A 25,609-nucleotide genomic window follows, 5' to 3' on the forward strand; every position below is an offset into this window, starting at 1 on the left:
CAAAACATTATAAAGCTCATGATATATCATATTTTATACATTTGACTCAATTGGGTTATGAACTCCCATTTTTACCCCAAATATAAATTGCAGAATCACATCGGTCACACACTCACGTTTTTACATAATGGCATATTAGTGACTGTTGTATTCTGCTACCTTTCCTATCCCCTACTATTCCCCCAACCCCTCCCCTCCCATCTTCCCTCTCTACCTCATCTGCTGTTGTTCAATTCTCTCCCTTGTTCCCCCCCATTTCCCCTCACAACCTCTTATATGTAATTTTGTGTAACATTGAGGGTCTCTTACCATTTCCATATGCTTTCCCTTCTCTCTCCCTTTCTCTCCCCCCACTCGTCTTTGTTTAATGTTAATCTTTTCCTCATGCTCTTCCTCCCTGTTCTGTTCTTAGTTGCTCTCTTTATATCCAAGAAGACATTTGGCATTTGTTTTTTAAGGATTGGCTAGCTTCGCTTAGCATAATCTGTTCTAATGCCATCCATTTCCCTGCAAATTCTATGATTTTGTCATTTTTAGTGCTGCGTAATACTCCATTGTGTATAGATGCCACATTTTTTATCCATTCATCCATTGAAGGGCATCTAGGTTGGTTCCACAGTCTAGCTATTGTGAATTGTGCCGCTATGATCATTGATGTGGCAGTATCCCTATAGTACACTCTTTTAAGATCCTCAGGGAATAATCTGAGAAGGGCGATAGCTGGGTCAAATGGTGGATCCATTCCCAGCTTTCCCAGGAATCTCCATACTGCTTTCCAAATTGGCCGCACCAATTTGCAGTCCCACCAGCAATGTACAAGAGTACCCTTTTTTCATGTACTTATTGATTGATTGTATGTCCTCCTCTGAGAAATGTCTGTTCAGGTCCTTGGCCCATTTGTTGATTGGGTTATTTGTTATCTTATTGTTTAATTTTTTGAATTCTTTGTATATTCTGGATATTAGGGCTCTATCTGAAGTGTGAGGGATAAAAATTTGTTCCCAGGATATAGGCTCTCTATTTACCTCTCTTATTGTTTCTCTTGCTGAGAAAAAACTTTTTAGTTTAAGTAAGTCCCATTTGTTTATTCTTGTTATTAACTCTTGGGCTAAGGGCGTCCTATTAAGGAATTTGGAGCCCAACCCCATAGTATGTAGATCGTAGCCAACTTTTTCTTCTATCAGATGCAGTGTCTCTGATTTGATATCTAGCTCCTTGATCCATTTTAAGTTAACTTTTGTGCATGGCAAGAGAAAGGGATTCAGTTTCATTTTGTTGCAAATGGATTTCCAATTTTCCCAGCACCATTTGTTGAAGATGCTATCCTTCCTCCATTGCATGCTTTTAGCCCCTTTATCAGATATAAGAAAGTTGTACTTTTGTGGATTGGTTTCTGTGTCCTCTATTCTGTACCATTGGTCCACCCGCCTGTTTTGGTACCAGTACCATGCTGTTTTTGTTACTATTGCTTTGTAGTACAGTTTGAACTCTGGTATCGCTATACCTCCAGATTCACACTTCCTGCTTAGAATTGCTTTTGCTCTTCTGGGTCTTTTGTTTTTCCATATGAATTTCATGATTGCTTTCTCTATTTCTACAAGAAATGCCGGTGGGATTTTGATTGGCATCGCATTAAACCTGTAGAGAACTTTGGGTAATATTGCCATTTTGATGATGTTAGTTCTGCCTATCCATGAACAGGGTACATTTTTCCATCTTCTAAGATCTTCTTCTATCTCTCTCTTTAGGGTTCTGTAGTTTTCATTGTATAAATCTTTCACCTCTTTTATTAGGTTGATTCCCAAGTATCTTATTTTCTTTGAGGATATTGTGAATGGAGTGTTTTTCCTCATTTCCATTTCAGAAGTTTTGTTGCTGATATACAGGAATGCCTTTGATTTATGCGTGTTGATTTTATATCCTGCCACTTTGCTGAATTCATTTATTAACTCTAGTAGTTTCTTTGTAGACCCTTTTGGGTCTGTTAAATATATTATCATGTCATCCGCAAATAATTTAAGTTCTTCTTTTCCTATTTTTATGCCTTTAATTTCTTTTGTCTGTCTAATTGCTCTGGCTAGTATTTCAAGAACTAAATTGAATAGAAGTGGTGATAGAGGGCATCCCTGTCTTGTTCCAGATTTTAGAGGGAATGCCTTCAGTTTTTCTCCATTTAGGATGATGCTAGCCTGAGGTTTAGCATATATAGCTTCAAAGAAAGAAAACTACAGACCAATATCTCTAATGAACTTGGATGCAAAAATTCTCAATAAAATCCTGGCGAATCGAATACAAAAGCATATCAAAAAAATTGTGCAACATGATCAAGTAGGATTCATCCCTGGGATGCAAGGCTGGTTCAATATATGGAAATCAATAAATGTAATCCACCACTTCAATAGACTTAAAGACAAGAACCATATGATCATCTCGATAGATGCAGAAAAAGCATTCGACAAAGTACAGCATCCCTTTATGTTCAAAACACTAGAAAAACTAGGGATAACAGGAACTTAAACTTAATTTTTATATTTAATCTATTAATCACTTGTTAACCTTCTTCACTTGTGTCATCTTAGTATGCTAGAGCTTCTGCATTACATCTGATGGACTCTACCCTCACATTGGGATTACACCAGCCTTAAAGGATTCACCCATAGATTTAAGGAGAGTGTTGCATTTAGGTATGCTCAGCAAAATCCCTGGTATGGAAATTTATCTTTTTAACAAATAGGTGACCCTCCTTTATCAGATTTACACTCATCATTGCCTAATCTGCTCAGTTGCCCATCTGTGCAGATAATCCTGGAGCCCATCATTTGGTTTCAGAAGTTGCATATAGTTGCAGAAGCTCAGATTCATTTTTTTTGCAAGAGCACATTACCCACTACCTCAAGGAATATGCCATGCATCTTCCCACTTTCTGTCCCTGAGCCCTCTGACACCAGGTAATCCTGCTGTGCACTCAAACAAGAAAAGCCCAGAAGTGTGCAGTTAATAAACTTAGGATGAAATTTTGACCAATTGTAATTGAGTTAGTGAATTAATACTGGGAAGTATCCTGTATCAATCTTAGAGGATTCTTATCCCATAAAACAACTCATTGTTCATATTAATCATCTTTAAAACACTTTCTGGTCTTTTTCTTATCACTTGTTTTCTCCTTTCTCAGATGTCTACTTTGGCATCAATTCTGAAATTAAATGGTTGTACTCAAGTACTTGTCCCTGTCCACACTTTTGAGGGTAACCTATATTAAAGGAATTTATACAGAAGTGGTATTAGGAATCAGAAACACAGGAATGAAAATGGAAGTTAGATCACTTGATGGTCAGAGAGTACAAGGTGCTCCAGTAGGCTGGGGTAATATGTTCATGGTAATTATGATCAAGTCACAATATTCTGATATCTAGATTCTAACCTATATATATACTTATTTCCTTTATCCTTTTTGGATCCTGATGAAGAAGAGGTAGAAGGGGAGACAACAGCAAACCTGTCACTTCAGAGGCACAGGGTAGTGGCAGTAAAGATTATGGAATCTGCTGCTTGTGATTATTGACTTAGAAGTCTTTTTTAAATATTTATTTCTTAGTTGTACACAATACCTTTATTTTGTTTGTTTATTTTTATGTGGTGCTGAGGATCAAACCCAGGGCCTTGCACGTGCTAGGTGAGTGCTCTACCGCTGAGCCACAACCCCAGCACTGCCCCCACGACTTAGAAGTCTTAAAAATCGTGAGATACAGACTCATGTGGGCCCATGATGAACAAAAGTCAGCCCCTAACGTCTATAGTACTTGGCTCTTAAGATGATTATACACTTAGGTATTCAGAATACCTATAATCTAAGAATGCAGTATTTGGGGAAATTATGTATTAGAAATAAATCTGTCTTCTACTTATGGAAAAAGGTGGGGACAGAATCCTTTGATAAAAGGCCTCATCCTAAGAGCCCTGGTTCTGGAAAGGAGAGTCATCCTCACCCTGGGCTAGAAACCAAGAATTTATGTGAGCATCTGTTTCCTAGTCCCATTTGAGAACGAAATCAACATGTGCCACATCTGTGATTTTAAGGCAATGATCAATAAATAGTCATGATAAAATTATAAAAGAATTATCATAATTTTCCAGTTTGAGAACATAGGGAAAGCATAGGCCCCAAATGTCAGGAATTCTAACAACTCTTGATCATATAAGGGAAGGGTTACTGAAAAACAAGAACACACAAACAAACAAAAAAATCTATAGTCTTGCATTGGCTTCTGCAGTACAGCTTCACCATGTCCAAAAACTACTTTAATCTCTAGTAGGACCTCAGACATGATTAGTAGAAAATAGTGCTATTCTTTCAAAGGTAAATCTTGGTCCTATTTTTTTGCAAAGAAATAGTCCTGTTTGGAGGGAGCTGAGTCCAAGAAAAATGTTCCATTTGAATTTCAAGATACTTTTATTAAAATTTGGGATGTGGTAGGTGATTTAGCTTATAATAGTAGAACTATGTTGGGGTTTCATTCAAATATCCTTTGGCATCTAGGGGGCGGTGGAAATGTAACTACAACATTCCATTTTGTCTTGTTTGTTAATCATACTTAGATCCTGAAGTAGCTAAGGATCGTTTGAGTGGTATCAAGGAATAGGGAGAATAGATTATGATTGTTCCTGGGGCAAGTTGCTTCTCTGCCAAGTATCTGATAGGTCACTGGACTCTGGAGAGTAAAGCTGGCCTTCTGGGTACTCAGGGGATGACAGTAAAGACATTTGGAGACAGTCATCATCCATACACAGAGGCTCACAGCCATTCTTGAAGTATGCCTTGTTATTGTTATTGCCAATTAAAGAAATAGCTACTTTATGACACTTTCATAATAATAAAAATGAAATCCTACAAGTTAGAACATCATTAAGAAATACTTAACAGGCCTTTAATGCAAGTATGGGATGTCAGTTTTTATGTGCTGAGGCAAGGGAATGAGTAATTATTTTGTTCAAGCAGCCAAAAAAGTGGCAAGAAATAGAAATATGAATTCCGTTCCATTGGATTGGCAGTTTGCCCACAGTTCCTTATTTGTCAAAAAGTTTGCACAAAATCTCATAAGCTTTTCTCCATTTTCAATTAAGGCACAACACTATGGCAGGTTATTTGACTCTTTCCAGGAAAAATAGTATTTTTTTCATAAAATTAGTGAATTTTGTGCTATGGGGTAAAAAAAATCTGAAAGCAGAGGCTCTTATACACCCCTGTAAGAAATATGGATGGAGATCCCTACTGTAGAACTTTGTGAGATTAGTAGTGAGTTAATGGCAAACATTTCCACTCAGAAATCAAGTGAGTTACCAGCCAAAGCTCAATTATCAGTGGTAAAGTAGCTGAATAAGTAACACTTGCACTTTCAGATCTGTCTTTAGTGCAATAAAAGCCTCTGAGGTTCAGAGCACAAATTAGTTCTCAGCAAGTTGCATGGGGAGAAATAAGTGATGTCTGTTCATTAGTGAAAAGCCTTGACATACAGAGTTGTAATTTCTTTCTCTGTAAGTGTTTGAGCCATTGTGAGCCACAAGGTTGACTTGAAAATGTGAATAGGCATGGGCACCAAGCTTCAGCCAGGTCCAGAGCATGAGACAGAGTTGTTATAGATGGGCAACTGGTCACACCTGAATGAAAGTGCTCATTACACTGTTCACACAGAATACTTGTTAGTCTGCAATGGCTCAAAGATCAGTATTCAGTTTTGAAGGAAATGTTAGAAACACACTTACTGGACATATTTAGAAATATGATGTACAATTACTTTTTCTGGTACAAACTAGATTGTCTAGACCAAATTTTTAGACCATCCAAGGGGAAAGGCTACCCAAAATGTTTTGTTAATGAAGTGTGAAAAATATTAATTCATAATTTTGAGTATGAATGAACATTGTTGAATATTTTAACAAGTCATTTATTTCCGAGTTAATTTTCAGTGATAATTAGCATCTGAGAAAGTGCAAGCTTACTACTTTCAGAGTTAAAATCAGAATACTAACACAGTAAGATCAGAATTTCCTACGTGAATCATGGATAAAATTTGCTTTATAATTAAAATTTTTCCTACTTTATCTAGAAAAGTAGCTGCCATTTGGCATATTCAAAGCAATCTCCATGTACTATTATAGAGGAAATAGTTTCTTCCCAGAGCATCATGCAACCAGAGTGATTTGGACATCTATCCACCACTCTTCTTAAAATAGCAAACTTTCCAGGCTCAGAAGGTTGTGTCCACCAGCAGTGTCAAAACTCATGCTGAACGTATTTGGGGAGGAGTAAGTAGCTGTATGTTAAGGTTAAGAAATGTTTTTATAACATCTCCACTCCTGGAAAGGACAACGGGATTCATTTGTTCAGCAGAATTCCTTCAAATATAAACAATGTGTATCAAGAAAACCTTCCAATGAGTAATGGAATTAGACTTTATGGAATCATGTTATTTGCAAAGTATAGTTTACCTAGGCCATAACTCTTGGCAAGATTCTGGAAGAACAGACTTTTATCTACAAAAGTCATTTTTTAATTCATTTGATCAATGAGAATTTTTCAGCCTCTTGATAAATTGTGATGACATAGTTCTCCAGCAAGGATAAGTCTTAGGTAATTGAAACCCTGAGTCAGTCACTAATCTTCCATATGGAGACAGAACTGAGAAAAGTTCAGTGGGAAAATTCCCAATTGCATGAAGTAGTCAGAGGGAAGAGGTTTATCATCCAATTAGAGAGGTTCTGCTTTTTTGCCCCCCCCACCCCGCCCCCCGCCAGCAGGTATGAGACTACAACACTTAGTATTGGAGCTGTGCCTTTACTCTGACCAAGCTGGGGAAACTGTTGTTGCTCTACCAAATAAAATCTAAGGACATGAGTACAGAGTCTTAATTTTTGGTATTATGGTAGGAATAGATATAAGGGCAAAGGTGTGCAGAAACATTTGAAGATAATGGCAGACAGTGATGAGTTCAAATTGACACCTTTATCTAGAATCTGTTGACTATTAGCTAAGTTGGGCAAAAAGAACAAGTAGTCAGATAATTTCCATGATGAAAGATTATTTCATGGATTAGGCTTGGGTAAATGCAACCTGTGACTGTTTTAGTGAGCTTTGCTGCTGCTGTGATCAAAAGACCTGACAACAACAAGTAGGAGGAAATGCTTAATTGGGGGCTCCTAGATTCAGAGGTGGGAGGGTGGAGAGAGAGATTTAGAGAGATCCTCTAACATACAAAAGTGAACCAACAGGGCATGCCCCCAGTGACCCACTTCTTCCAGCCATACCCCACCTAGTTATAGTCCTTATTCAGTTAACCCTTATCAGGGGATATTAATGCACTAATTGGGTTAAAGCTCTCATGACCCAATCATTTCATTTCTAAACCTTCTTGCATTGTCTCAACATGAACTTTTGGGGGACATCTCATATCAAGACCACAGCAGTGACCAACCCACTTCTCAAATTGCCCAAGGGTTTTTTTTTTTTTTCTTTTTTTTTTTTTTTTTGAGAAACGGGGTGGGAGAGATAGGTATATGGATTTCTAGACTGAATTCATTTAAATAAAAGGGGTAGTTAATTTATATGTTATATATTACTGGTAAAGAAAAAGTTCTAGTACCACTGCTAATCAGTTACTCACAAGCCTCCTCCTCAAATGGCACAATTGGAAAGCAATTTGACAGAACACTGATAAATATGTTGAGAACATAGCAACTTGATGAAGGTGACAAGGAAGATAACGTGGGCCTTTGTCTACTTTCTGTGCACAGTGACTCTCAGATTGTAGTGTGAGAACCCTGAGTACTTATCAGCTACTACTTTGGGATAGGCAATAGTTGGAAAGCCCTGGATATGCACAGAAGTTCCTTATCTATTTTCTCTTTAGTAGAACATACTAAGAATATAACTGACAAGTAGATATATTAAAGGAAACTGTAAACCATGAAAATTATTCTATTGAATGACATGGGTTTTCTGAGCAACTATGACAGATGAATAGAAGATCACACTTTGTGCAGTAAGCAGTCCGTTTTGGTTAAATTTGGTACAAGGTAGCATAGGAAACAAATCTATCAATGTCATATTAAAGCACTGCCATTGAGAATCTTGTGGAATGGAATTTTCAATCAAACATGAATCCTCATGAAAAATGCACAAGGCAAAGTTTTTAGAAAGTACTTTAGGTAGGAGCCAGAAAGAGCCATTCTCAACCCCTTGGGAGGATGAGCTCAGCTCTTATGTCTTCATTAGTACTTTGTGGCTAGATGCCAAGCTTATGGAATACATCATGAATCATAACTTGAAATGACAGAACAGATAAGAGGAACACACTGCTTCTGAAACAGAGGCGTCTGTGCAAGGGAGAAGGTGGGAGGGTTGAAGAGCCGTCTAGATCTTGAGGAACTGGGCGAGCCCAGGGGAGAGTTATTCATTCATCTGGTGTTCATTGGTGTGGAGACTTAATAACATCTCTGCTTGTTTCCCTTTCTCTACCCCACTCTCACCTTTGAAGGGTAAAACATTCTCCTAGATTATATACACACTGCTAAAGAAAAGCTGTTGGGTATCAGACTACTTGAGTTGTACCATTCATTCTAGAGGGCCCAGGTAAAAACAGGTCAGTGAATGCATGACCTTTGTTGTTGGAATCAAGCCTACAGGTGAGCCTTTTATCATAAGGGTTCTTTTGTAAGGAATAGAGTTAAAATTAATTTTAGTAAGACTATGCATTCAAAATGAGATTGTAGGGTTTAGAAAATTAGCATTAGTAACATATTTGCTTTAAAAAATTAGGTAGAGATTTCCAAAGCCATAACTGATAAAAATGGAATTGAAACAGTCTGTGGGACTAATCTGACCTTCCCCCCATAGCAGTCTAAGCAGAAGCCGGAGAATTCAACCCTAAGGACTGATTCCTGAAGCACAATTTTTAGCACTCAAGAGGAAACAGGAGCTCGGGGTTCTTTATCCTGAGTGGGGAATCCTAAGAAGAGCTGAGGACTGAAAAGGACAGAGAATCACAGGAGGAAAATTAGGATCAAAGAGAGAGTTCTGAAGAGAATAATGCTCATGTGAGACATTCCCAGGTAAGGCTTGATTATATAGTAAGGCTTGATTCTTGCTCCCAAATCAGGAGGATGCTAAAAAACAACAAAACAAAACCACCTCGATTGCAATTTATAATTCAAAATATGTAAATATCACTTCTAAATTCCACCCTCTGGAAAAAGATAAAAGTTAATGAGTTCAGTAGACCAAAAGTAAAAGGCTAGTAGATTTGGAAATGGGGTGGCTTTATGAGATTCAAATAGGAACTTGGTCAGCAGAGTAAGATTAAGAATGTGGGCCATCCAGTGTACTCACGACGACCAAACATGCTTTATTCTAAGAATGTAAATGATTTTATCATACCATCTGTCATTGAGAAGATAAGGAAATATCTGCAGAGATATGCTCAGTTACATTTAATATCAAATTTCCATCAAAGTAGTAAGCATGGGCAAGACTTAATGACACAAGACTTAATGATACAAGACTTTCGGATCTGATCTACCCAGAAGATGTTCCAAGGGGTTACTGCCATGAGTCAGTTGAACACAGGGCAAATCCCCAGACATTAGTGTAGAACGTTCTCAGACTAGGAGGTAGGAGAGTCTCTTTTCTCTGGTCCCAAAGAAGATCTGTTCCACTTGGCTTATTTAACTGGTAGTGTATGACCATAGTGATGACCCAAACCAAAGTCAAAATAGCAAACCTAGCATTTGAGCCACCCTAAACAAGCCCATGCTATTTGAAAATCTCCTTAACCTCACTCAGAGGCTCCACCCCACCCACTTCTTGCACTATTGCCCCTTACCCCTCTGTCCTATCGTGGAAAGGTGAGGATAAAATGTTTGTGGTGAATAGAAACTCTGAATATGGAATTTCTTTTTTTTAAACTAGGTAACCTTAAGTGTAACTGTGTTTCCTAACAACAGCCCTGAAAGACTTAAGATGAAAAATATCGTACTAAGTGATAAATGATGCCTTTAAGTTTTTAACAATTAAACTTCTCACTTATTATACTTAGCTCAAGAGTTTTGTCCACCAGCCCAGATCTATAGTATCAGAACTCCTGAAGAATAGAGACAAACTATGTAATTTATGTTCAAGTTCCAGGGAAAAATGAAACATGTTATTGACAAAGTCTTGTGGCCAGTTCAGTCGGCAAAAGCATTTTCTCCTGAAAGAGAAAGCTCAGAAGTAAGTCAGGAAGAACTCTGTTCTATATCTGCCAGGACACATGAAGTCATTCTTCTTTTAATCAATCAGTCTATTTTCTTTGTAATAGGGGGGCTCAGGCTCATTGATTCTCATGAACTCATATAAATGGTACTAAGGCCAACTGCAGAAGCTGTTACTGACTGAAACAATGGCCACAGAGGCTTTTTGGAAGTCTCTAACACTATGGGCTCTCTTCCCAGCACAAAGCACATGGGCACAAGCTTGTGTTAACACACACCTGTTTTCTCTAATTTATAGGATGCTCTGAAGCTTTTCTATTAGAGATCTCAGTTCCTAGTGCTGTGGCAAGAAGAAGACATAGCCAGTATGAAGAACCACAGATCTGGCATGTGGGTAATAGTAGGTGCCTATTAGGGTGAATAAAAAGGAGGAAGCAAGGTTGAACCCCACCCACACTGTTGCCAATCCTGAGCATCTGAAGGAAAAGATCAGGGAATTCCCTTAAAAGACACGCTAATGGGAAGGACCCCTAATGGGAAGGACTCTAATACGCACCTACTATTACCCATATGCCAGATCTGTGGTTCTTCATACTGGTTATGTCTTCTTGCCACAGCACTAGGAACACTTGAATCTAATGTATGAAATATGATATGTCAAGAGCTTTGTAATGTTTTGAACAACCAATAAAAAAAAAGGAAAAAAAAAAAAAAGAAACGCTAATGAAAACTAAACATGGCCCTGTACTTACAAACTTCCAGTTTTATTAAAAAAAAAAAAAATCTTGGAGGAATAATGAAACTCTTGCTTGAGAAGGAGTTTCAGCAGCCTTGGGGAAAGCAACTTGGAAAATAGGAACTAAGTTCCCTTCCTGCTTTTTCCATATTTTTGCATAAAGACTGGCTTATAGAAGCTTCAGCTCCTTCAAGAGCTGCCAATGATACGGTAATCTCTAAACTAACATAGAGGCTTGAGAATGCCGCCTTCCTGGAATTTGGACCAGGCTCTCAGGCCTTTTACTTTAAGGAATCATCACAGTCACCCACCTTTCCTCTCTCCCCAGAGTCCAGAGCAGGAGGCACTTGTAGACCCTTGATCTTTTCTTATTAGGATCTTCTCCCTCAGGCAACTCAATAGGTGTGCTCCCTTATCTGTTTCCTTGGCATCAGGTTCCTGGTTCCTAGAAGACACTCTACCCTATCTCCTCCTCGTCTCACAAGTCCCTCAGCTCACTGACTTGCTCTGAAGGCAGCCATTTGTATCCAGTGAGGTCTGCTCCATGACTCCACTCGGACAGCACCGTTTTACAACAGTTTCCCCTCCCTTCACTGGATTCAGACAGGCAAGGCTGGTCTCCCCTTCACCTGTTTCCTCATTTACCACCTAATGCCTGGTTCCTTGCATGGTAAGGCCGCTTTCAGTTTTCCTCTCATTTTCTCTTCTCTTTAAGTTCTTGTTCTCCTTCCTTTGCTAGTCTGCTACAAAAATCGCCTTTTCACAAAATGTTTTAATTTCCCTACCAAATACTCCTTTCTATCTTCTTTTCTGAAGTTCATTTTTACCATTTCCTCCATAACCTTCCCAACCATCAAGTAAATCAGCTCCCCATTACATTTTATTTTTCCCAATACATAGACACCTCCTCCCACCGCTTCCGGCATCATTCTGTGCAATAGTCTCCCAGCTGAGTTCTTGCTGTTTTTATACAGAACAGGGAGCTAGCCCAGAGCCCATCTTTCCTTGATCTTGAGAGCCTATGCTTGCAGTAGTTGTAACCATGTGCTCTTCCTCCTATACAAAGATGTACATTTGAGTGGTTTGGGAGTGGAGGGCATGTCCAGGTAGTTTTTGAAGTTTCCCTAGGTGATTTTGATATGCAACCATTACCTCATTCCTGTCCTAGGTATGGAACTAGTGTGCTTAATTTCTTTGCCTCCAGACAACCCTAATGAACTCTACAGAAAGATCAGACTACAGTGAGCGGCTACTGCAGTTAGGTTTTAGATTGATCCTTGCATCAAATATGAGTGATCTCTGTCCCCCACCAGCTCCTTAAAAGTTATTGACCTCTCTCATCATGTGGCCAGGATGCACTTCTTAAGCTAATTGACTCCACAACTGAAGAAAAGTTTCCTAATTCTCCTGGGCTGATGATTACCTACTCCCTTCCCCTCGTTCATCATTGTGATGGTTAAAAGTCTTTTGCCTTAAATTCAAATGGAAATATACTTCTTTTAATCTAAGCCTATTTCTTTCATGTTGGCCTCCTGTGGACATGAAAAAGCCAATAACTTTGCTTTCATAAAACTGCTCACACGATTGAAAACATGAATCAAGTCAGGCTTTAGTCTTCAGTTCTCTGGTTAAATGGTCCCCAATTAATTATTACAACTAAAGAATACCCAAACTGGAATGAACCTTAGGGATCATCCAGTTTAATATTTTCAGGCTTTATTTTTGAACAGGGGGATCATTTTGTTAAGTCCAATCTTAATCCAACCACATGGAAACTGACACAAGTAGAGCCATTCTCCTCAGTGTTCTGGGAGACTCTCCCTGGGCTGTATAACTGAACCACCTGAAAAAGAACTTGGTACTTTGAAAAATGGAGTTTAAAATCTCTTTTGTGACCCAGCATTTCCATTTCATGGGCAAAGAAGCTGAAGTTCAGAAACTCTATGTGGCTGTTCAACTTTTTAGTAAGAGTAGACATCTTAGTTTGGGGTAACACCATGAAAAAGTTTAATGAACAGCCACAGGAATGTTTAGTTTGGGCTTTAGTTTTTAATAAGCAACTAAGTCTTTGCATTACTGAGTAATTGATGATAAACACAGACATAGATTCTATTCCCACTAGCCCAAAAGTATTTTAGAAAGGAGAGTGTCTGATATTAGGGAACATACATAAAGCCCCAATGCAAAAGACGTTTGAAACTCTGTTCCAAAGCAGCCCCAAGAGGCTGCCGTTCACCTCCCATCATGTCCCTTTGGTGAAGCTGCTCCATGCTCCTGAGGATTTTGTCCTGATCCTGGATTCTGAATGGTGGCCAGAAGATCAGTGTTTCTTCTCTCATCCATACACTGTTCTCTGGCTTAGAGCACTGAAGATAAAAATTTAATCAGCAAGACAGACTTTTAATCTCTGGGTCTTGATTTTCAGGAAGCAAGAATATAATAAGGTACTATCAATAGGAAAATAAAGATCCTGGGGGTGCCAAATACAGGCACAAAATTCTACAGAATAGACTTGAGATCTATTCTTTTTCCTCTCTTACTAAATTTCTTTTAAGGAAGATGATTTTTAAATATGAATTTTTTCCCTATGGGTTTGCATTTCTCCCACCCCCACCGCCCGCCGCTGTTCATAAAGGATGAACAGTCCCAGAAGTAGCAGTAGGCCTGCACAATACCGCAGGGCAACAACCAGCCCCAGGAAAATGTGCTGTTTGATCAGTGTGAGATTAAGACATCAGAGAATCCTGGAAAATATAATTATTTGGAATTTTATCAAATATTCTTTACTACTTTAAACACTATTAAGAGGGAAAGGGAGGAAAGAATGGTGCTCTTGATCTCAAACTTTCTCTTCCATGTCACTTTGAGTAATTCTGCCACAGATAGGCACAGTCCACTCTGTGACACAGCCCACATGAGGGATAAGTTGACCGGCCAGTCTGATCCTTTCAGTGGTTGGTGATTGGCCATCGGCTATCTGTGGATGATTTGGTACACTCTTTGTTAAAGGACTGGGGCGTAGTGCAGTATTTACTTCTTTTCCTCTCCCTCAGCAGTTTATATAAGTACTTCTTCCAAGGATATGTAGAAATATATTAGTGCACCCTATGAGTTGACTATATCTGCAGAGCTGAATTTCCTTCATCTGCTTCTTGTTGGGTGGTAAGTAGGAATCATTTTTTAGAATATTAGAATACTTGGAATATTCCTTGAGTCTCTGATTTGTGACTTCCTATCTGTAATACCCATGGAGTCAAGGTTCTTCACCTTCTTGTTTCAGTCTCTTAGTCCAGTGTTAGTCTTCCTTTGCCAGGAGGAATCCTACATGCCAGGTGCTGTCCTAAGCTCTTTACAGTTGTCATCAGATTTATTCCCTTATCGTGACTCTATGAATCATTATCATTACCACCATTTTACATATTTATAATTCATACATTATTATCACCACTTTACATATAAGGAAACTGAAAACTTTAAGAATTTAAGTAATTTCTCTGAGGTAAAACAGCAGGAAGTATGGGTGGAAATGTGATTTGTATGAAGACATATGAACTCCAGAGTCTACTTCTCTGAACTGACTCTCTGCCATAATTTCTAAAAGCCCTGCTTATTTTCATCTGAACATTTCTATAAACCTTCCTGATAATCTTTCTAGTTGTCTTCCCTCTAATCAACAATATCTTTCTTTTCTTAATCCTGATTCTCCATGTTTTATAAAAAGTGTCAGCCAACATATGAACACATCTGTAACACATTCTACCCTTCATCTGTACCTTGAATGTGTATCATAGGAGAGAAGGGGATTGAGCCCTTTGAGATTTGCTTTCATTCTTGCATCTTTTCATTTTTTTCCTGTGTGTGTGTGTACTTATAGCCAAATGGACAATATTCTATTTATAATGAATGGACTTCAGCTTTTTAAAAAGTACTATTCAACCAATATTTCTCAAGATTATTTTTTAAGTCTATTTAATTATTTTGGAAGGTTTCTTAATTTAAGAACACTCCCAATTTGATGAATGTATTCCTGATGGTTCTTTCCACTTCATTGACAAAAACTTTGAGTCTTCCTGATTTGGTGGACCACCTTGTGATATTTCTCCTAAGATCAGCCTTAAACTTTGAGGTATCATGGAGAGAAAAGAACTATTTTATCACTTAACAGTATTAAATAAGGATTGTAATTCAAACCTTCCTATAATGATGTCATGTGGGGCCATAATCTCATAGGAAACATATATAATTCCTACATTTTTATGTTTATGGTCTGAAAATTTCTCCAAAATGGAAAATCAATTGTTAGTGACATGATTTAATTTTCATATAACTATTATATCACCTATGATCTTTCAAACTTTTGGGGAGAATAAACCCTTGTATGATAAATTGTATTAGTCTCTTTCTAAGCTTTAATATGAATTGGCCAACTCTTAGCTTTCTGGGTAAGTTCCATAGAAATCCTTTTAGGATTTTTAAGGAGACTGCTGTTTAATTTGATACTTCTCTTAATACCTATTTTAGTCAGCTTTTGCATTGCTATGACCAAAAGACCTGACAAGAACAATTTCAGAAAAGGTTATTTGGGTCTCATGGTTTCAGAGGTCTCAGTCCACAGATGGACAGCTCCATTGCTCTGGGCCCAAGGTGTGACAGGACATCATGGCAGATGAACGTGGTGGAGAAAAGGGGCTCAGGACACAGCCATCTGGAAGTAGAGAGAGCCAGCTTCACTCTCCAGGGACAAAATATATACCCCAAATCATGCCCCCAATGATCTACCTCCCCCAGCCAGACCATACATGCCTATAGTTACCATCAGTTAATTCTTATCAGGTGATTAATGCACTGATTAGATTAAGGCTTTTGTAACCCAATCATTTTGCCTTTAAACTTTCTTACATTGTCTCCTACATGATTTTTTGTGGGAAACCTCATATCTAAACTGCACCAATACCTATAGCCCATGAGGGCAGATTCAGTTGATTTAAATATGATACATGTGTAAAGTTTTTCAATAAATATATATAACATAAATATGTATATGTTACATTATATACATATATGTTATATGTATTTATAAAAACATTTCATTTTTTTTAAGAGAGAGTGAGAGAGGGAGAGAGGGAGAGAGCCTTTTAACTTTCTTACATTGTCTCCTACATGATTTTTTGTGGGAAACCTCATATCTAAACTGCACCAATACCTATAGCCCATGAGGGCAGATTCAGTTGATTTAAATATGATACATGTGTAAAGTTTTTCAATAAATATATATAACATAAATATGTATATGTTACATTATACACATATATGTTATATGTATTTATAAAAACATTTCATTTTTTTAAGAGAGAGTGAGAGAGGGAGAGAGAGAGAGAGAGAGAGAGAGAGAGAGAGAGAGAGAGAGAATATTTTAATATTTATTTTTTAGTTTTCAGCGGACACAAAATCTTTGTTTGTATGTGGTGCTGAGGATCGAACCTGGGCTGCCCGCATGCCAGACGAGTGCGCTACCGCTTGAGCCACATCCCCAGCGCAAAAACATTTCATTTTGTATGGTATTTTTTCCCGTCAAAACTTAGTCATCATCTAGGTGTTCATCAACAGATGAATAGAAAAAGAAAATGTGGCACATATACACAATAGACTTTTATTTAGTCAAAAAAGAATGAAATTATGCCATTTTAAGGAAAATGAATGGAGCTGGATAGCATGATGTTAAGTGAGATAAACCAGACTCGGGAAGACAAATGTTATAAGTTTTCTCTCATATGTAGAAGTTAGAGGGGAGAAAAAAGAAAAAGAAGATGTCATAAAAGTAGAAGGGAGACTGTTGGTGAGCCTGATTCTGGACCCTCAGGGAGGAATGCTTATTTTGCTAATTGTGCAACAGGGAAGTCCTAATGTAGAATGCTATGTTCTGGGACAAAATGCTGTCAGAACACTGGCAAGCACAATTTCCTTGTTTCTTTGACAGGAAGTTATTCCCCTGTTGGTCCAAGGTCAGCCCGTGTGGCAGTTTCTGAACTCTAGGTATTTGGACTCCTGTACTATAATGTATTGTGTGTCACCTCTGGCCTATTGTGACTGTTATATGTAAATTGGCACACACCCATTATAAAAACTATTTTTGTTGTGCAATAAAGTAGACACAATTCTCTGAAACCATCTCCAGAGGGGTTTCTCCAAACCCTCAAGTTGATGCTGGAAGGGCAAGCCCCTCAGCAGGAGACCATTGGAACAGAGGAAGGGTAAAAACAGGAGGGAGGGGGGAATGCACTGGGGAGTAAAATTGATCAAATCCTGTTATATGCATGCATGAATATTCCACCATTATAACCCCTATTCTATATGAATAATATGTACCAAAAAGGGAAAAACTTAGGCACCTCATATAAGTCAGTAGCATAAAAACCAAATAACCAAATTAAATTATGAGCAAAAGACCTGAATGGACATTTCTCTAAAGAAAATATGCAAATGTCAAATAAAGAAGACATTTCAAATGGTATATAAAAATGTGCTCAACATCACCACTAATCAGAGAAATGAAAATCAAACCCACAAGATATTGCTTTATACTCTTGGAATGGTTATTATAAAAACAAAAAACAAAGATAAAGGGTGTTAGTGAGGTGTGGAAAAAAAGAAAACCCTTTCACACTGTTGTTAGGAGACCCCAATAGTATGTGAATAACTTGACAAACCTGCAAAAGTTACATGGAAATATAAATTTCACTTATTCTCTTAAATAAGAAAAGAGGCATGAAAACATTGGTCCTAACAAATAGGAAAACTTAATGTTAGTTCTGGGACAGATAAATACATTCATGGAATATGATAGATTTCCCAGAAATAGGCTTAATTATAAGTAGGCACTTGATCTATATAGAAGTGCTACTGTTAGTCGGAAGGGAGATAATGTGCTTCAATAAGTGACAGGGAAGGACCATCATGGTCCATATAGAAACAAAACCAGAAACCAACAAAAAAAATATAATTTTTTTTTTAGTTTAGGTTTCTACAAAGCAGAAAAGTAGTTTGAGTACAAAGCAGTTTATTTGAGAGATAAAACTGAAGAAGCAGAGTTAGATTATAAAGTAAAACAGTGAACACAGGAAATAAAATAAAAGGTATGTTTATGAATCAATTACCTCTGTGGACAAAAAGGGCTTAATCCTTCTGGGCATCCTCTGAGAACCTTTATAGAACACATTTTAGAATTTAAGGAATAAAGAAGTTGAGAATTAATTAACCACCTCTTGTTCCTCATTAGTTGAACCTTATTCCTAAGGGAGACTCTGGTTATCGATTGCTTGAAATAAACCACCCTAGGATTCAGCAGCAGCAAAAAACCTCATACTCTGTGTTCACTTCTCTAGTGAAGTGACAGGGTTCTGTGGACAGGGCAGAGTGAAGGTAGCTTGTCTTTGCTCCACAATGTTTGGTGACTTCACTAAGTCTCAAGTGACTCAAAATGACTTGAACAAAAGGGACCAAAGTAACTCAGATGCTTCTTTTATTACAACTTGCACTTGATCTGGGATCAAATGCTGGGGTCAGCAGAGACTAGCAACTGGAACACATAGTGTGGTCTTATCACATTGCTTGAGCTTCCTGATGCCCTGAAAATCTAAAGGTATTCATATGTTTTATGTTATGGCTTGGGGCTCCATGAGTGAGCAGAAAAGGTGGGATCTACATAGCTGTTTCTAACCTAGCCTGGGAAGTCACACTTCCTCACTTTCTATTCAAGTAGTTCAGAAAACCAGCCCAGATTCAAGTGGCAGAAATTCACCTCTTGATGGAAGAAATGTCAAATAATTTGTGGCCATTTTAACAGAGCATCACCTCCATAGAATTTCTCCCTGCTTGTGTGCACTAGTTGAATAAGCTCCCATAGCCATAGAAAAATCTAGGTGTTTGAGGTCGGCCATGGTTGATATGAACAAAAATTTCCAACAAAGTTGAGTATGCTGTCTTGTATAGGAAGATAGGGTATGAGCAGGGCCTCCACGGTATGGCAGTCCATCATTTGTATCACTCAAATCTACTTTCCCTCAGGTTATCCAACAGAGGTACTATGGCAGAGAAGATAAATTTATACTCAGAATGCATAGTAATTTTAGGTAGGATAAATTGTCGCAGAGTGGAAGAGGTCAGATGTAGTCAACTCTCTATCAAGTAGATAATGTTCCTTTCAGAAGCTGATACCATATTGATCTTTTAGCATGGATTTTACTGTTCACAGATTGGATATCAGCTGTGAGGTTACCTGTGGTGAGAGGTGTGTTTCCACACTAAGGAAAACATGCATAGCCTTCATTTTTACCACCTTCCCTATTCCATTTCTGAACCCACTATATAAACACTGGGGTGGTGAACACCACTAGGTGCTTCACTTCTACCTGATTGTTCAGTGCTTCTTCTGCATTAACTGATAGTTGTTAACACTACAAAGATCCCCATACTTTGTGCTTACTTCTGTTAATCTGCCAATAACCTCTCTCCCCAAACTCTTAAAACTATCATTCTTACTCTCTTCAGACCCTGATCATCTATCTAAACCATTTGTTTCTGTCCAAGAGTCCATGTGCACCCTTTGACATTAAAACTTATTCTTTTTTTAAAGAGAGAGAAAGAAGAGAGAGAGAGAGAGAGAGAGAGAGAGAGAGAGAGAGAGAGAGAGAGAGAGAGAGAATTTTTTTAATATTTATTTTTCAGTTTTCGGTGGACACAACATCTTTATTTTATTTTTATGTGGTGCTGAGGATGGAACCCAGTGCCCCGCGCATGCCAGGTGAGCATGTTACCGCTTGAGCCACATTCCCAGCCCCAAAACTTATTCTTTTACATAGTCTAGTACTTAAGTTTCTGCTCACTAGGAAGAATTCCCTTTACATCTGTTTCTCAGAGTCATCCTCATGAGTGAAAATGCCCTGTGGTAAAGTCTAGTTTTGACTAGTACCATTACATAATGCTAATCCATCTATGAACCTGATCTGTGCTATTTCTTTGTATGTCAGCTGGTCATAAGGAAACCTCAATGATACCATCAGTGTGATCTAAAAGAAATGCACCAGTGTAACAGAAATGAGTAATGCTAGTGTTTGGGTCACCTCTGTGTAACACACTTGCTCCCTCAGGACTCCAAATGTGGTAAGTTGCTATTGCTTGATATTAATACTTACTGGACATAACAATACCCAACTTGTGACAAATCACTGGTATATCATTACTCAACGTTTGCCTGGGGCTCCACTGAATACTAACAACCTTCTATTTCACTTGATATGGATTAGAAGAGCATTCAAATGTGTGGGAAATACTTTTTTTTCAAAATCCAAAGACTCATAAAAATGTGTGCTTCTTTCTTAGTGGTATTTGGTACAAGTTGTAATAAATTGATCTTTATATTGCATAGAGAATGCCCTAGCCTGTCCCAGGACTTTGGATCCTCTTATCTCAAGTTTTCTGAGAAGGAAAAGTAGAGATGGGATTAAATGTGCAAGGGATTTATTAGGGGAAACACCAATGAAGATAAAGAAGAATTAGTTGTTGGTCTTCAGACCATGATGCAAATATGACACCTGTAATTAGAGAAGGGGAATAAAGGGGGATTGGGAAGAGGTATTCTAATACTGTAACACAGTTCTAAGAAAGCTCTGACCAGACTTACAGAAGTTATGAGTTAAAGTAACTTACTAGAACAATCAAGCCATATCCCATAGGAATGGGTTCTAAATGACATCTGAATGGCACATTTGCATGGCTCTCTCAGGACCTTTAAAAATCTTCATCAATCTCTTTGAAACTCTTGCAAATTACTTTCTATCTTCCTACATTTGTGGGCCTTACCAGGCCATATACAGTATATATCATTTCATGCTAATAAGATGAATGTTACATGTCACGGATATAAAGGGCCTGTGTAATGACCTGTAGAGTACTGAGATGATCTAGTTTCCTTTGTTCTGTATTGTGGCAGATAGGAGGAGGGACAAGCCAGTGCAAATGTATTGCCCTCTGTCCCAGGGATATGCAAACTGTTTTTGAGTCTTCTTCCTGATAGGCATTGAAATGAATACATTGAGGAAATCAATAGCTACTACAAAGTAGAGGCTGTGTTTATCTGTTCTAGTAAAGATGCTATCTTCAGCACAGCATCTATGATTAGGGCTACCATTTGTTAAGTTTACTGTAGTCTATCACCATCTGCCATATCCATCTGTTTTTTACAAGGCCATACTAGTGAATTAAACAAGAATATGTTGCAGACCATCATCCCTGTATCCTTTAAATCTTCAAGGACTGCACTACTCTCTGCAATTCTAGCTGGGTTATAATGTTGCTTATAATTTAATATCTTGGCTAGTTGCTTCAATTTGTTCCATTTGACCTCTTCTCTTATAAAGGCTCTTTATTATTTCACAGGTTGGGAAATGAAGTTGAGGAATTTCTTATTTCCTAGGGTATAGTTACACTCTTACAGGGATTAGAGAAGGAAACACAAGAGTAGCCTATGGATCCATTGGACCCACTGTGAGATAGACATATATAGACTTGGTCTAGGTTATCATTTATCACATGTTCTCCATTGGTATTTTTGCACCCCCGGTGTCCCTGCCATCTTGGGCCCTTTATTCAATAGCATTCAAAAGATATGAACATCCCTGTTTCCCAGTGTAACTGAGTAAATCAACCTAGGTAGTTCTGAGTAAGGACTGGGAGAGTATTACTGCATATGTTTTGGGACGCAGGATCCTCCTTGGAGTGTCTGACTCTCCTTCAATCCATTGACTGTGCATCTGAGAACTGGTTCAAGGCTGGAACAGGTTTGTGGTTTTACATTGCATCAACTGGCATCATATTTTGGCTTTCTCTCTCAAAATATTTGTTTAATTACAAACGTCAAGCAGTACTATCACTTGATTTCCACTTGTTTTGCTCCCAGAGATGTTATGGTCTCTTAGCTACAACAAAGATCCTAGAGAGTCAAGGGCTCTGATTGCCATGACATTCTTACTGTTACTTTAATTGTCTCTACTTTTTCTTTAATTATTAAGAGTTATAATATGGACTCTGCTATTCTGTAATTCTACCCTCTCTTTGACACTGGTGTTCCCAGTTCATAATGGCATCTCCTATCATGGGTCCTAGATCACAGAAGACAGACTATCTCCCTCACTTGGACATTCCTTATTACTTTAGATTCTGCTCTGAGTCCCCCCAGGACACAGGGGTCAACTGGTGATTTTCTGGTTTTATGTAACAAATTCATTTTACTGCTATGAGGTTTTTGACACCTTCCCTTATATACTAAAGAAGTTCCATCACTCACACTTCATTGACTATAGACCAGTGGTTCTTAAACCTCTTAATATTAAAATCCATTTATATTCTTAACAGTATAGGATAACTCTGAAGAGCTTTCACTTATGTGTGTTATATGTACCAAAACATGTCATACTACAAATTAAACAGAAGTATTAAAACATATCTGTGTTAATTTATTTTAAAATAACAAAAAAAGCCATTACAGGTTAATATATGTGATATATTTTAATGAAAAATAACCATATTGTCACAAAGTAGTGATAAAAATGGCATTATTCTGCATTTTTCAAGTCTTTTTGATATCTGACTCAATGTAAGATAGCTAAATTCTGTTTTCAGATTCATTCAGAACTTGTATCTTCTGTATATACAGAAAATACAACCCCCCCAAATATGTACCTATAAAGGAAAGAAAATATAGATAGTTAGGTTTTGGATAGTTATGATCATTCTTCTTTAACACTACATTAAAATTTGGCAAGTAGTAACCTCTTAAAGCACAGTTATGATGTGGAATCTGAAATAATTTCCATGAACACTTCATCCTTGGTTATAATAAAATCCATTGGTCTGTCATGTGCTCTAAGTAAATCCTTTAGCCATGCATGATCTTGTAACATCATGCAATGATGTTAGTATTTCTAAATACTAACACACCAAATTAGGCAGATCTTTTAAATGTTGATGCATTTAATTATATTATATTTTAAGAGTCACATTATTTAATAAAATTGTCAATTTCATTTTTAAAAGTCTTGTAAGTATTACAAAGTGGTCAAGCTCATGAAATGATATTCAGATTTCCTACGATTTTCAGATGAAACCTCAAACTTTATCATTGAAAACAAATTTACCATCAAATACCATCAAATTTTTTACTCAAAATTGCAAGCTTACTTTGTTCAATTTTGAGAAAGTGACTGCCAAATAACCAAGTTTGATTAACCATCAATTGCCTGGCAGTTGTTATTTCAAGGCAAAATGTTGTTCCATTAACAGGGCTTGTTTGATTTTTAACAAATTCTTTCAAAAGTGCTTTTTTTGATAAAAGTATCATACTTTCATATGCAGTAAAAGCTTTGTGTATTTCCTATTTTGTCACAAGGAATATTTAAAAAGACATGCACTCAAGGATTAATTTTAGAAATGAATAATTGTGACTTCTTTGTCAAGAAAATTCCTAGGAAAATAGTCTTAAAAATTAGCAGTGATGAATGTTAGTACAGTGCAGTGTCAGTATCCTGGTATTTTTGGTTAAGGCAAAAAGGATACCACTGGTTTGGTATTTTCAGTGGAAATGTCAACCATGCAGAATAGGCAAAACATCTTATTTTGAAAATATTTTTAGCTTGTGGACTTGTTGAAAGGATCCCTTGGGGTCTGTAGACCACACTTGGAGAAATACTTCTCTGGAAGCATAATTTCCAAGCTACAAGATGGCCACTGAAGCAGAGTACCAGAACTGACTCCAGCAGTCTAGATAACATAATCAACTAGGTGAAACACTGAAGCTACTTTCATGTTGAATTTTATTTTATTTGAAGAGAACAAACTGATCTCATGAGCCATCACCATTTCAAAGTTTCTAAGAAATGGACATTTGTTCTTCTTAATCAAGAACAGGGATTCTTCTGCTTGCCTAGAGAGTTCAGCACGATGAAGCTCAAAATGTTTAAGTATGTTCATCCCAGACTTCATGGTCCCATCTTTATGAGAATCCTACCTTCAGTGTAGGATTGCCATAGCTATTAGTTCAGCTTCTTAACTCCTGCTATCCTTACAATCAAAAATGTTAATTTTGATTTTTTACTTTCTGCATTCTGACTGCAGGAGATGAGAGTCTTTTTATCTTTGGGGTTTTTTTTTTTTTTTGAAAACAACAGTAACTATTATTTGCTTATTAAATGATATTTAAATTTTCTAAAACACATATCAAAAACATCAGGTACTTCTTTAATTTCAGTACAATGGATTCAAGACCAAATATACACGTTACATGCATCAAGGCTGGATCACAAATTATCGTAGTCATCATCATCATCATTAGCTTCTTCATATTTTATTTTCAATGCATTTGATGATTAATTGGCAATATTTTGTGATGATACCATATTAGTGGTAATAAGAATACTTTTGGATTCAATTAATGATGGATTAATCATAACATCGGAACTGCTCACGTTGCAGGAGCTGATGTTTTTCATCAGGTACTATAAAACAGATAACTACACTGTAAACCTTTTCCCTGTCAGAGACACTGGAATCCTACTTTAGTTGAGTCAGACATGGTTTGTGGGGTCAATGTTCCTAGTGTGGGAGTACGTAGTCTGTTAGTAATTGAACCAACATTTAACTGCAGAACTGTTTTTCTTTCTGAGAAGTAGATGCCTTTTCTTACAAAGGCTTGAGCCTGTAGTTTGAAGCTATGGAACAGTATCTATCATGTAGCAATCTAGGACCTGAATTTGATTGATCAATAGCAAAGGGGGTGAATTTCTTTGCAATATCTAGTTGAAAACTCTTTGGGGGAAGGAAAGGTAAAAGACCAGTCAACTGGACACTGTATTGACAATCACACATCATCTGCATCAATAGTAGATTTCTTAGCATAACTTTAATAAATTTTACTATCATCTAGAATTGTGGCTACATGTCAGAAGGCAAACTCCATTATCAGATCTATATCTGTATACTCTGTAATCCCTATATCTTTCAGGATTTGTGCCATTATCTATGTTCAGCATGCTCTTGGGAGATTTCATATTGGTAGACTCCATGATGTTTAGGAATCAGAATTTTTCAGCTAAATTATCCACTTTAATGTATTTCAGTCCTGATCTTAATGCAAGTTCTTTGCCTAGTATGGTTTTCCAACCCCTAATGTCCTTGGCCTTCTATGACATGCTTCCATTGCATGTTTGGGTCCAGAGGCAAATATTCTGGTCCTTTATTGTGAAGATATTTTTAAAGTTATAATAGAGAGCTTCTTACTTTTTTCTTTTTCTTTCTTTCTTTTTTTTGTACAGGGAACCAAACTCAGGGATGCTTAATCACTGGCCCTTTTTAAAACAATTTTATTATGAAATAGGGTTTAACTAAGTTGCTTAGGACCTTGATAAATTGATGAGACTGGCCTTGCACTTGCAATCTTTTTTGCCTCAGTTTCCCAAGCGTGCACCACAGTGGGCTTCTGATTTTCAAAGTATGTCTTAAGCTAATATCTGGATGACATGAACCTGTTTATTTTTCATGCTTCCAAGATTAAAACACACACACACACACACACACACACAC

The 25,609-nt window shown here is 37.4% G+C and overlaps 1 pseudogene; it reads right to left on the reverse strand.

Annotated features, from left to right (window-relative positions):
• Positions 1 to 24,327: 24,327 nt before the first annotated feature.
• Positions 24,328 to 25,092, reverse strand: LOC143394034 (transcription initiation factor TFIID subunit 9-like; annotated as a pseudogene).
• Between the last annotated feature and the right edge of the window lie 517 nt (positions 25,093 to 25,609).

Source organism: Callospermophilus lateralis, chromosome 3, assembly GCF_048772815.1.
Source record: "Callospermophilus lateralis isolate mCalLat2 chromosome 3, mCalLat2.hap1, whole genome shotgun sequence".
Classification (NCBI taxonomy): domain Eukaryota; kingdom Metazoa; phylum Chordata; class Mammalia; order Rodentia; family Sciuridae; genus Callospermophilus; species Callospermophilus lateralis.